We start from the raw sequence: 15,090 nt of genomic DNA, 5'->3' as shown, positions 1-15,090 counted from the left end.
ATGACACAAAATTATATTATTATTTTATGTTTTTTAATATATATATATATAATTATTTTATGTTATTTTATATATATATATATATATATATATATATTTTTAAACAACATATTTCAACAATATTTTTTATCAACTATGTGTTTATCTGGACTGGGCCTAAAGTTTAACGTGGGCTCTGAACTAAGGTTCTCAGAATTAAGCCTACCAACTGCCGAGTGACCAACTTTAGAAATCATCCCGAAAGACATCCGGTCTTACCCAGCCTGGCTACTGGCGTGACTGGGATTATTTTCCTTGTCGGATTTTAAACTCTTGCCTAGAACATTCACAAATTTTAAATAATTACAAACATAAATTTACGACCATGCCCCAGCAGGATTCGAACCCGCGGCTCTCGCAACAGTTGGAGGACCACCAAGCCGGTTAAAATGATATTGTAATTAGACAAATAGGTTTAGGTAGGTATTAAGCTAAATTTATTTTTAGCTAATTATTTTTATTTAGTTATTACAACGATTATTATGTACATATTTTATTTTAATTTTTTTTTAAATTCGGTTCAGTTTTTTTTTGCTAAAAATATTTTATTCTTCTCTTTTTAGTATTAGATATTTACTCAATAAATTACGCAGTTATTTTATTAAATATTACAATGTGTAGGCCAAGTGAAGGTGCAACCCGTATGAGGAAAAATATGAATAAAGAAACTAATATTGAAAATTAGGAACGTTTCAGGCTCCGGGGTCCGCTACCTAACTTAGGTGATTTAACAAATGTTCTAACTATACTAGAATTACAACAAAAAGTCATTGACCCCGCCGGGAATCGAACATGCGACCTTCACGTGTGAGCTGAACGCCAGCACCATCAATATTTCTACAGCTTCTCATATGATATGGTTAGTATTTATAAAGCAAGCCGAACGGCTTTTGCACTGAACGACTTCCGATCTTCCGTTACATCAGTTCAGCAAAAACATTGTACACAAAAATCTGATTAGCCGGCTTGGTTGGTGCAGTGGTAAAGGCGATAGGACGGTTCACCTATTGTTCCGTTAGTCTAATATTTGTCCAAGGCAAAAGTGCAAAATCCGACAAGGAAAATGATTCCAGTCACGCCAGTAATCAGGCTGGGTAAGACCGGATGACATCTGGGATGATATCTAAGTTGGTCACTCGCCAGCCAGTAGGCTAAATGGCGAGAACCGTGGTTCGTAGCCCACGTTAAACTGTAGGTCCAGTCCAGATAAACTCCTAGTTGGTAAAAAGAGACTTTAAAATATAGAAAAAAAATCTGATTATTTTGGATAAAAAAATATATGAAAAATTTGTACGTGCCTTTGAAATTTGAGGGTTTCATTCGATTTTCCCCCTTCCCCCTATCAGATTCTGATCTAGTTCCAATGGGACCACCTCGGAAGTGAACTCTTTCGAACAAAAAAATACTTTTTAAAAACGCTACATAATTGACGGAGATATCGGCATAGAACCTCCTCCTTTTTGAGGTCCGTTAAAAATGACAGGGTATAGCAATATCGTGTTTGAGATAATAATTTGGTCATATAGTTGTGTGGACAACAGTAGTGGTCAATTATTTTTATTATAAAATTCATCAGGATGGCGAACCAACAGCGGAGAAGCTCCATTATTCTGAGAAAGTTTTATACGTTCTATTCTTTAATCCCAATATTGGTTTCATTTGCTATTGGAGACAATAGTGGAGACGTAATCAAAAAACTGAAACACGCAACTAATAATATAAATAAGAGGAAACAGACATGGACAACAAAAGTCAACGAGAGTAAATCGGTGCATATTGAATTTACCTGCAACGAAACAATCTGTTCATATAGCAATAATTATGAATAATAATGTTATCCCGTACAGCAATAACGGACTTTGGGGGTGAATCTTGATGCAAAACTTTGTTGGAGACAGTATATCAATAAGGAAAAAAAAGAACTTAAATTATAATACAAAAAAATGTATTGGGTATTTGTAAGAAAATATGAATTATCCTTACATAATAATTTGCTGCTGTCTAATCAAATATAAAAACCTATATGATGATACATTTGATACATCTGAATACAGCCCTGAGAAACATTCTAGATGCAGTCAGATACAATAGGAACAGTTACTTATATTGAAACCTTCGGATTCAAACTGTTCTAGAGCAAATTAAACGAGTTGGTGCAATATATGAGTAAAGACTCCACTTCTATGTTAACACTGAAGTGTTTCAATTCTTAAATAATACTGAACTAGTGTGTAGACTCAAGAAAACCAAACTATAGGGTATTGTGTAGTTTTAAGTAGTGAAGTGATGTAAATAGTAAAAATATTGACTATTGCCATTAATAGTGAATTTAGTTTACAAGAGACTAAATAAGAGCAAATGGGTTTTCCTAGCCAAGTACCTAGTTATAAGTCATTGCAGAAACAAGTTTGTATATCTTCTATTATTGACCAAACAAAAAGTTGGTCAGAAACGGCTAATAACTTAAATATTAAAAAATATAAATTAAAATAATCTAGTAATCTAATGTATTAATCATAGAAAATTACCCTGATCAATTAAAAAAAATTTGAATATGTGTAATGAACGGTCATTATATTACAAAGAGATATGTAATCAAAAACAAATATGTTACAAAATACGCGAAAACTTATTTGTAAATGTTCAAATTTAAAATTTTATCCTAATCTCTAGATTTTCCAGATATTATGCAATCGTTTCTGTTTATTGCTTGACCGAGCAGCATCCACAAACCTGCGAAAATGAGTATCTGTTTGGATAACCTTAAAAGAAGTGTTATTTCGATGTGGACTTGGAAAATGGATGGAAAATAGTGGCTAACGGAAAATAGTGTACCAAATTTTTAACAATAAAATTAGAAAAAAATTATACAATATATTCTACATATATGAATAACAATATAAGCTGATTATATTATTAATTTCGTCAGACGTACTAATAAAATTACATAAAAACTTAATAGTTTACTTAGTTATTAGCGTCTGACATTAAAATGATTAACTAGCAAGTTATCAATTATCAAGAGCTCAAGCAATTGACTAAGCAGCTGACTTCTGATGATAAATGGGATTTTCAGAACACTGGATCTATTTCCATGTTTTTGTTTTATACTCGTAATATTCACGTCATCTTAATAGCTTTTGCTGTATTTAAGAGATATACATTTGCGAAAGTTCAGTATGTGTATAGATTTTAAAATTATCGCGTCACTATAATACCACATGTGTAATATATCAATAATACCATTATGTGCAGTTATTATAATTATTAAGTATATTAATTGCTTTAATGTATTCTGATTATTTTCAGTGTAAAGCATATTTATTTACAGTATATATTAATAAAAATATTTTTTATCATTTTCTATAACTTGTTCTCATCATTATGATAGTATGACGATACTATGCGAAATAATGATTGATCTATTTTAGCACTTTTCTAGCATTTCGACATTGCTTGCCTGCCAGCTCTCTGAAAAAGTGACTAACTAGGCTTGATGGGTCTCTTGCCCTTTGATCTGTGACATTTTATACTTCACAACTTTTGACTTATTCAGTCAATTCACATTTTTCCACCTTTAAGATGTTTCTTTTAAACATTATTTTAGAATTCGACCTGGGGTTTTGACCGATAACTTTTGTGATTCGTTTTCGAACCTACTTTTAAATCGTGCTGCAGAATCACCATAAGCATCATAAAATTAAAAAATGTTACTTATGTTAGTATGAAATCTATTATTCAATTAGATTAACAGTAGTTCTAAAATCACCTAATAATAATCAGTAATGTGAATTTTTTAACCAGAAGGCACTGTTAAATAAGTTCGTTGAAGGTACCTATTCTTATGGAAAATGCTTATTGTGCATATTCAGAAAATTAATTTTATTTTAATCAAAATATCGTTCATCGCTGTAGTGTAATTTTCTACTATATTTTTAATCATTTTCTTCAAAATGGAAATGCTGTGTATAGTATATTCCAATAACAGTGAACTCACATCATCAAGATGTTCCGCAATTGGTAAATTCGTTTTAGAATCAGAAAATGTTTTTCTTGTCACTTTATTGTAGTTAAAAAGAGACAATATCAAACAATACTGTTTGATACGTTCGAACATATAGCCAAATCTTTATTACCAATTACCAAATTATAATAACTACAGGTTATACACCGGCAAACCTTGTAGATTGGAATTTAACAGCTTAGTTATTCACATGAATGAAACATTCTGAATGTGGGATTATGATTAAGTAATTTCTTACTAATTAAACAATTTCTAAGATGTGATATGATGTGTGTGATGAGAGTGCAAATAAATAAAGGTAGGTTTATAATAATATACGATAACTGTAGGAAATTTTATTGTACAATTTGAACAATTTATGTGTACAGATATGCGTGTAATTGTTTCGAATATATATGAGCATTTGCTTAAAATGTTTGAGGAGATAAAGAATAGTAACTGATTTGCAGACATGGCAAATGCAGTGATTAAATCTAGTTTTATCAAGAACCATGTATACGAGAGGTAAGGTAAGGAGAAATACAGTGATATTAAAATCACTTTAAAAAGAAACACTGTATGTTACCGAAGGAAACAAGAACTAAGCGTAAAAGGTAAATATGCTCTGTAATGACAGTAGAATATGTCACTTAGATATGACATTATTAATGAGGTAGATTAGGCATTCAGCGGATACCACTATATAAAAAAACGTGACTAGAAGTCATAGGTGCTGTGGAAAAGGGTTCAATATAATAAAATCTTTCGATAGTATGTGCATTAATAACATTATTTCTGTTTATTTATTTTATTTAAATTAAAATTCTATTATATGTCAAAGTGAAAATGAACTAAAATGGACGGACTATATATTAGTTATGCGCAGTTGATAGGAATTAAAGATAATTTAAATAGCGATGATTGATGAAATAGGCTATATTTGTGAAGCGTTTTCAAGGTGAGATATTTTTGTGATAAATGTGAGATAAATATAAAATCATTAAACTGTTAAAAACTTGTTCGGATGGAAATTTTGTACAGTATTCATCATCAGTTTCTGTATTATCACCTTGTGTCTTCTTGTAGCTGTTTGCTTACAAATATTTCTTCATATAGAAAAGGTTACTTTTGAGTCTTCTAAATCAGTTATTTATATGTTTCAGACTTCACCAAAACCAATTTCCGCAAGTCCAAGGGCGAGCTATTACTTTCAAAAGTATATATTGTTTTGACTAAGATCTCTAACCAGTGATTAAAAGTTGCATTATTGTTTTGTTTTAATACAAATACCTAATATGTAACCGCAGGTTATGTTACAAGAGGCAATAATTGACATGTCAGGCTGTTTTTATTAAAATGTTACCAAGCATTAGTAGTGTCACATTTTATAGTGTTTTTGATTAAATAACACACATTGTGTTATTGTGCCATATCAATGTAATTGGAATTTTAATTGATTAAGTATTTTAATAAACAATTTAGATAAAGGTTCTATTATTATTTTAAGGCTTTACGGTAATCTAGAATTTATATTCAAACGAAAACATATTCTTCATATTACATCACTATTCATAAGTCTTTAAATGTTTGAGTAGATTTTTGAATTTCAGTGTCTGACGAAAAAACAGGAAAATGTTATCTAAACAATAAATAACAAAATCGAATCATGGGAAGGCTAAAAGCAGATTAAAGTGTATAAAAATGTAGTGTTTACTTTAATCACCTCGGTGTAGAACATTCGAAGTTATATAGCAGATTTTTAAGTGATTAGTAATTCAGAAAACTAAAACTGATAACACTGTTGCGTACATATATTTTTTAAAAATGTTATGCTCTTGTTAATACATTTTCGTTATGTTTTAAAAAATTTACCTCTACTTTCTTTCATTTTACCAGAACCTCGCTAAATTCAACAAAAAATTATTAAATAATCCTAAGCTACATATAGCTGACATATTAATACTTTTAAAATTATCACAACTTTTTCCATGCCACTTCGAATATATAACAAAACTGTGTAGAAAGTTATATTTTAATTAACGGTTTTGAACGTAACAATCTACAATTTACAAGAAACAGTAATTTTCTTGTTAGATTCATCCAAATGTGAGTTCAAGTCACTAATCCCAATATATAAACGGGGAAATTAATATATTTTTGCAGAGCAACTGAAGGAGAAACGAAATTAGCAAAAAAAACATGTAAATTTAACACTTTTATTGTGTTGATAATGGTTATATTTTTATATATTGAGATTAAGATGTCACAAAAAATTATTGTTGTTAAATGAATTATTTCGTAACTTTCAAGAACCGGGAATATAGGAAATTTTTTTATAATATTGAAAACTCAACAGAATATTCATTAAATAACGACTTGTAAATATTTAAAAACTCAAAGCATAAAATATATGTTATACCATATTTATATTGAAATATGAATGTGTTTTCATTAGAATCAATTTTTCAAATTAGTTTAAAAACGTAAGGAAAGTGATATTATGAATATGACATTGGATGGCAATTATTAAGATACAATAATAATGACATTTCTATCACTTACATAAAAATTTAATATCCAAAAAATACACACAACTGACAAAATAGCCATCTAATAGATAATAGACTTTCCGTTACACAATCATGGGAAACTTGCACCAATATCCACTCGCACAATACATTCAGTCTACCGTCGGTAATGAACAAAAAGGATTGAGAAACTGATTAATATACTCGCGGCAACAAAATAAGCGGTATGTCATCGGTTAACGTTCGCGAAAAAGAAATTGAATATGATCGTATCGTATCTGCCGGTCACTGGACGTACCTGACTTTGGTTATTCGACTGCAAACATGAAATAGAGCGAATCAAAATCATCGTTCTTACAAATGGTACATCTTGGTGAAGAAATTAGAAATTGTTTTTGAGGCTTGATTTAATTTCCCAAAGCTATATCTGTAAATTTAAGATTTTATTGTACCACCAAATCAAATGGTATAATTTTATTATACTTTTAGTATAATTTATTGTTATTTTTTTGCCTTAACTACTGCGCCACCAAGCCGGCAATTTATTATTATTACTTTTAGTAGTTTAATCTTAATTAGTCCTATGCTAAATATTATTATAAAGTTTATATAAGTCCCATAAATAAATTGGATGGTTTTAAACGTTTTAGTTTACGCACTTGAGTATTACGACGCACATTTGGGGTGTACTAACACTCTTTTAAATTACTTGACACAAACGTTATTCCTTATGGGTTCTAGAGGGATATCGCGTTGTATTACTTCATTAGATACATAGTAGGGAGCAACACTTTGTTTTGGAACCGTTGTCATAGCTATATTAGACTTAGCTAGCAGTATCCTATAGTTGGATGAAATCTTATGACAAATAGGCTTAAATATTAACTCGTATAGCAATAATTAGTTATAACTTGGATTTGAGCCCAATACATTTGATCCAAGTTGTTAGGCATTAGGGTCTAGATGCATACCAATATATTTAGCATTCTCAACTTGGGAAAGTTAACAATTATTGATATTTATTGGTGGGCATGTTTCTCTACGCAGAGTGAATGTTACATGGATAGGTTTTTTTTTTCATTTGCTTTAATACACCATGTCTTCAACCACAATTGTATTTTATCAAGGTGTGTTTGAAGGTTTTTTAATGCTGTTATTAAATCTTATGGTGTTATTGGATCTTATGGTGATCTTGTGGTCAGTAGATCGACTGTGTCTCTACTAGTGTGTATTTTTTACAATTGGCTTTGTCAGTAGATCTGATGAGAACATTGGATGAGAGTCGGCTACATTAAAGACAACCCTTCAGTAGTTTTTTTTTTAATTTTTACTTTAATATAGACACTTTTTAGATTACAGCTTATAGCACTATTGGGTTAATATTTCAATGTTTCCTTCACACATGGGCTACAATCATTCTCCCATAATTGATTTGCTTAGTTCTAGTTTCATCAATATTCTTTCAAGAATTTTGCTCTTTTTTGAGAATATATTGTAAATCATGTAAAATTAGTTAACAGACCTAGTATAACTAGTATAACAGACCTATATTTAAAAATGTACAATGTGGTTGATAAAGTTCAAAGAAATCCACCTAAAATATTGAGTTAAAAAGCAATAGGAGTTTTAGTCTTGTTACACGGTATCGTTAAATCCCATTCCACTTTCTCTGATAACATTTTGTGATATTTTTATAATAACAACATATCGCGTTCATATTAAACGCGAAAATTAAGATTGTACAAACGTCTAAAGAGTCCTCTGAGACCCCGTTGGCCTTCTGAGGTTTTACTTTAAGGTGGTAACAATAAACAATCGAGGAATATTTGCCTAAATAACTATTAAGCATAATGAAGTAAAAGCTCTTTTCCAAATTGAAATAATTGATTAACAAATGTCAACGACGTTAAGAGACGTAAGACGTTAAAAGACGCTTCGAAGACATACATATACCAAAAATGGCACTGGAAACATATTAACATGAATAAAAATAAGTATATTACATATATGATTAATTTTTACATTAAATAGTATTATTTATGTTCCTTCCCAAATATATGCTTATTTGTCATTTATATATGTTTGTTTAATTTTAGAAGAAACGTTTCATAATATGCTCAATAATAATTTTCATGACTGAATATGTGATTGTGAATCTACTCCATTAGTAAAAGATTAGAAAAATGCATCAATTATTTGTGGATTATTGAAGTAACGCTATCACCATTTTAATTCGGAATAATAATGGCATCATCCAAAATTATTTTGCTTTATAGTGTACCCTTGAGTATTGTAAGTTTAGACAACTTCCATATAATTGATATGTATTTTTATCAACAGCAGACTGTGACTGTGACTGTGACAGACATTTTGCTTCCCAGGACTATTAACGTTATATATTGATATCGTTTGATTTTAATAACTCAAAATGTATTTACGAGACATCCTATAAAATAAAACAATTAATCTGAAAGAAACTGTTATTTTTAACAAGGCTCTAAACTCGATCATTTTACCTTACTGCGTTCGACACAACAATGAAAAGGTTGAATTATTCACAGAACATTTAGCTAACGTATTCCAACCGAATGATATAGATTCTACAATAGATATAAATCCTTTTTAACAGCCCGAAAAAGGATCCTAGAATTGATGATATTTCCCCTGATTTATGAAAGAGCTACCACGAAAAGTAATTATCATGTTAACATATATATTCAATGCCTGTTTGAGACTGAAGCATGTTCCGGAATGTCGTAAGGTTGCTCGAATAATTATATTTAAAAAACCTGACAGACCGGCAGAACCAACAGAACTATTTCTGTTACCTGCAATATCAAAATTATTTCAGAAACTGCTGTTAAAAAGTATTAAAACATTTATAGAAATACTAGATTTCCAGTTTGGATTTCGCCACTCGACGACGGACGAAATCGTCACTCGACAATCAACCAAATGCACAAAGTGACAGCGGTTGTTGAAAATGTATTCGAAGAAAAGAAATACTTCCCTGCAATATTCCTGGACATCTCACAAGCTTTTGGACGGCTATGGCATTTGGGATTAATCTACAAAATAATTGCTATCGCCGAATTACTGTCTACTGCTGGAATCATATCTTTTCGAAAGAAAATTTTGGGTCTCGCAAGGGGCATTCTCACCACTTAAACCTATTGCGGCTAGAGTTCCACTATATCTACTCTATACTGATGATATCGAAGCAACAAAAGAAACAATACTTGGAACATTTGCCTACGACATAGTTATCATGGCAAAAGATCTGCCTAAGGTTGTAGAAATAATACAAGTAGTCAAGATCTACAAACGGGCTAGAGACTGGAAAATACAGCTTAATGTCTCCAAATCTGTCCATATTAATCTTGTGTTGCGACGAAATGACAAAAACCTAATTATATCACTTATCAGATGCTCGAGTACTCAAACAGAATCATCTAAATATAAATCTAAATATCTCGATGGTACATTGAATTGGATACATCATGTTAGAAGAAAATAAGAGCAGATTAGACTCAAAGTCAATTTCAAAGATACTCTCAACTTATGGGATGCAAATATGGGATTACACTAAAACATGAAACCAACTAATAATCCAACGTACCCAAAACAAGCTACTGGACAACACGCAGGAAATCAGAAGATTGCAGCGAACTAAACCACACGAACTTGTTTAGTGTCTAAGTGTGTTCTCAACTTTAGTTCAAGTAGATTAGTTTTATTTTAATTTAGGAAATACATACTGATGTACTGATCGCGTACTCGCCTTGCTTGTCTATTAATGCAAGTACAACAGAACAGTAATCATAAATTAATTTGTTAATTAAGATTGTACTAAGCATATCTATTTTAAGATGTAACTAATAAAAAAATTACCATACAATTCTTAATCGATATACGAATCTAAATTAATTTTATTTATTATAAGAATCAATGATTTTCAAACAACATGAGTGTTACTTTATTATGTATTTATTTACACCGTTAAATATTTTATTATGTAAATTATCGATTTATCTTTATATGCATATGTAGAACATTTCATAATAAAACCAGATTTTATTTTATAAAAAAATGATCGTACTTCCAAGAAGCAAATAGCGTCACGAGAAAATAACCTCTTGTAGTTTAATCAAAGAGAATTCCCCGATTCGCAGAAATAATCGAGAATTCACGTGGAGACCTTGAACGAATAGGAAATTTACGGTATGAAGAAAAAACGGTCCAAATCAAAACACGCGTTATAGATAAATCAGCCGTTGTAAAAAATAACTGAAAAGGCCGGTGTCGTTTCAAAACACCAATAGACCGGGGATTATGTTAGTTTTGGAGCCAAGATACTGGTTTTTGATCATAGCGTCCTACTGCTGATAAATTGATATTAATGGAGAAACAAATGAAAGGTATTCGATTTAGAGTATATTTCTTGTCGACTTTAATTAATCTATTTTTAATATTGGTTAAATATGCCTCGTTTTATTTTTATATTATAATTTGTTCCTTAAAATAATTAATATATATATATATATATATATATATATATATATATATATATATATATATATATATATGTATATATATATATATATATATATATATATATATATATATATGTATATATATAAACAGTTAAAATAATAATTATTGATAATAATTCTTTATTCCTTTTAATCAATATATTTTATATTAAGTAGAGTTTTGTACTAAGCAATTAAAAGTTTTATTCTTATTTTATTAAGTTACATTATTTAATATATAAAAATAGTTAAATAGTAAAAAAATGCTGGAAATATAGTAGAAAATTATACAAACTATATGGTGGATGCGAGAAAACCATTTAATATATATTTTTAATTTTTTAATGTAAATAAGAGGATTTTTTAGGTTTTATTCTTTACATATAACATAATTAGAAAAATAGCAAAATATTTTTCAATTTTAGGTTTTTCATAGCGAATTTATTGGGAATACATTCCAAATACTAATCAATGATTTTCATGCCGTTTTGATTCATGACCTTTTATCATTCTTCTGATAAAATCATAATTCCGTTATTGTAAAACGCAGTTAACACTAGAGAGTCGAATTTATTATATTTAGTATCAATTTCTTTGGTCTTATTAGGGGTTTTGCAATCGTTTATGAAACTTCATCGTTAGGATTCACTTTCGCATTATCTATAATCATTCAATTCACAAATAGCTCAATTTTTGCTCATGTGGATCTCAAGAATTGGTATTCAGATAGATGTCGCAAAAGTATGCCGATATTCATAGATATTTTTAAGAATTTCTTGAATTTATCCAATGATTGGTCGAGAAGCTTAATTTTTAAAAACGAAATGATCTATGCAAAAACTTAAATATTCATCATCATAGACACCATTGAATTTTTGCTGCAAAGATGCCCGGTATTTTTTAAAAATATGACAAAAATAGCTTTTAGAGCCACCAATTAGCAAGATATGCAATTTTAAAGCCATCTATTAGGAAAAATCAAAATTCGTTTCTCTAGAACCATATAATCACTAGCATAGTTTAAAATACACGACCGCAGTTAATTTATTATAAATTATAATTGATATAAATTGTTCGTAGAAATTATTTAATAAAGGTTGGTTTTGTTTTCGATGTCTTAAATGTATTATACCACTTGACATAAAAATCATAAACTAACAAAATCTCAATAAGATCAGATCATATGCTATTTGATAAACTAAATAATTTGTTGCTTCTAAATAAGCTTCCGTAATCTTTTGGAATGGACCAGTTTCTGTAGTGTAACTACTTTGCATATTGACACATTCCATCTTTGACTTTCTTCCTTAGTTCATCCCCCTGCATTCTTAGTTTCAACGAGTATAATTTCATTTCATTGACTCTGCTAATCTTATTTTGATATTTTGTCTTTTCTTCGCATAGCCACTGAAAAAGCTCTTTTATTTCATATTTTCATTTATCATTTTTATCATTATTCTAACTTTATTTATTTCAAATAATTTATTTTTTACAGCATTATCGTTTTTTTTAATGGTGTTCATTCTTTAAAATGAAGGAAACCCCTTTTTGGTTCCTATTTCCTTCATATTGACCTTCCTCAATTCTTCCAATTTATATTTTCATCATCCTTACTTTATGACTTGTAGTAGATATGCTTTTAATAATTTCCTAATCTTTATAGATGTTTTAACGTTTTATTGTTGTCCATCTTTGTTGAATATACTACTTTTAAAACATCGAAACAAACACCAGCACGTTGTTATTGTTGTATACGTTTCAAACATAATTTATAACTTTTTAAAAATAATTGATTTTATATTACTTATATAAATTATATAAATCATTTGCAAACGTATATAATTTTTAATAAAAACCTTATATTACATAAGTTAAATTAAAACTCTCTTTTTTAATTCCTGACATGTTAATATTGTATTGCGGATGAAACTGAGGAGTTACTGTTACTATATTCTAAGATACTCAAATAGTTTTTAAACCATAAAACCAACATACCTGATTTTTAGAGCAAAATGCATAGCAACGTCAATTATCCGGAACATCAAACACAATATATTCCTTCTTCATCAACTGAATCAATAATGTTACATTAAATACTCAAACTAAAATAATTCACCTTCACTCTGTCCCCATAACAAACCGATTTATAAAAGTTATAAAAGGACAATAGGAAAACAAACCCGAAAACCGTTATGTTGTACCAAAACAAAACTGGCCAGAGAAAACGCCAGGCTGAGGCCGACAAACTGAAAACTGAAATAGAGCGACGTCGGCGATTGTGTATTGCTGGATCCAAGCCAAGAAAAAGTTCTGGTGTTATTATGATTTTGTGCTGGCAATCAATTAATATATTAATAAAATTACATCAATTAAAGCATTGAAAATAATTATTCCAGGTCTATATGCAGTTGTAGGATATATATTCTTGGTGGATATCTATTCTTGCGTTAATTTGTTCTTGTGCAAGTGTAAATAATACATTTTGTCTCATTTCAGAGTTGAATTTAAATTAAATTATTATATGTTTTTTGACCAGCGATATTTGCTAGTAAAAATGAGAATTAGCAACGCAAACAACTGTTAAACTACCTACAAACAGTTAAACGCGATGATTTTAGTATTGTTCTACATAAAATAATAATTTTTCATTTATATTTATTTATTTATTCATTGGATATAGACGCTAATCATGTAACCCTTAAAATTTCACTTTCAACACGAAAAGATCCAAAAGGCTACCACACGAATTGATTAATAGTATCGTATCATTTAGAACTGTTTTTTTCATTACTTACCAACAGAAAAGAAGTTTTGTTATGGCGTGTTGTGACTGGCGATGAAAAGTGGATGTATTACAGCAAGTTCAGGAGGGCTGGGCTATTCATATCGATACTGCGGTGGAATATTCAAGACTATGAACACGTTACAAGTTAAGAATGTACTGTTGCAGGCTGAATAGGAAGTTCTACTCAACGTACTGATCAGACATAACGCCTGGTGACTATCACTTGTTCAGACTGACACTCAGCTACTGTTTCCAAATGCTGAGGAAATGCAACAATGGATTGATTATTGGACTGCTGCTGAATCAAAGCACTTACCAGAGAAATTGGAAAAGTTTGCAGAAAATTATGAAATGTTTTTACAAAAATGATAATAGTACATACAATTATGTTATAGATAGATAATACTTGAAACTCCCCCGCCTACCATAGCAAAACTCACTTTTTTGGCAAAATTTGTTTTTTATTCAACATAATTCCCTTCAAAGGTGATACACTGATTATAGCGACCTTCCAACTTTTGGATGCCATTTTTGCAGTACGATTTCCCCTTTGCTTCCAAATATTCATTCGACGAACATTTCTTCCCAGCGAGCATTCTTTTGGGATCTGAGAACAGGAAATAGTCGCTGCTGGTCCCCAGTGAGGAGAATATCGATCGGAGAATATGGGATATGGAGAATGCGGTGGATGAGGAAGCAATTTGAAGCCCGCTTCATGAATTTTTGCCATCGTATTCACTGACTTGTGACACGGTGCTTTGTCTTGGTGAAGCAGCACTTTCCTTTTCTACAAATTCGACCGTAATCCAATAACGCTATGTAATAGTCGCTGTTGATGGTACTTCTTTTTTCAAAGTAGTCAATGAAAATTATTCCATGTGCACTCCAAAGTCCAGACGCCATAACCTTGCCAGCCGACTGTTGCGGTTTCCCAAGATTTGGAGCGGGTTCATCGTCTGCAGTCCACTCGGATGACTGTCGATTGGACTTCGGAGTGAAACGATGGAGTCATGTTTCATCCATTATCACATATCGACGCAAAAACTCGAGTTTATTACGCTTGATCATCTTCAGACACTGCTCCGAATCATCAACTTGTCGTCGTTTTTGGTCAAAAGTGAGCTCGCGCGGCACCCACTTTGCACAGAGCTTTCTCATACCCAAATAATCGTGAATGATATGATGTACATGCTCATTTGATAT

The 15,090-nt window shown here is 30.4% G+C and overlaps 1 protein-coding gene across 9 annotated transcripts in view; it reads right to left on the bottom strand.

Annotated features, from left to right (window-relative positions):
* The window catches only part of ClC-a (chloride channel protein 2), a 107,396-nt gene that overhangs the window by 45,602 nt on the left and 46,704 nt on the right, over nt 1–15,090 (bottom strand). For 2 of the 9 annotated variants that reach the window (XM_076398400.1, XM_076398406.1), the window contains exon 1: nt 13,098–13,219. The exons of 6 other annotated variants lie outside the window; for them this stretch is intronic. The gene's annotated coding sequence lies outside the window, so the exon portion shown is untranslated. Of the gene's footprint in view, nt 1–6,604; nt 6,704–13,097; nt 13,220–15,090 lie in introns of those variants that run through there. One more of the 9 variants, XM_076398403.1, reaches the window with a different exon arrangement.

This window comes from Rhynchophorus ferrugineus, unplaced genomic scaffold, assembly GCF_030347505.1.
Source record: "Rhynchophorus ferrugineus isolate W39M unplaced genomic scaffold, kcgeb_rfMv2 rfM3, whole genome shotgun sequence".
Taxonomy (NCBI): Eukaryota; Metazoa; Arthropoda; class Insecta; order Coleoptera; family Curculionidae; genus Rhynchophorus; species Rhynchophorus ferrugineus.
This window is presented reverse-complemented; position numbering and strand designations above follow the sequence as displayed.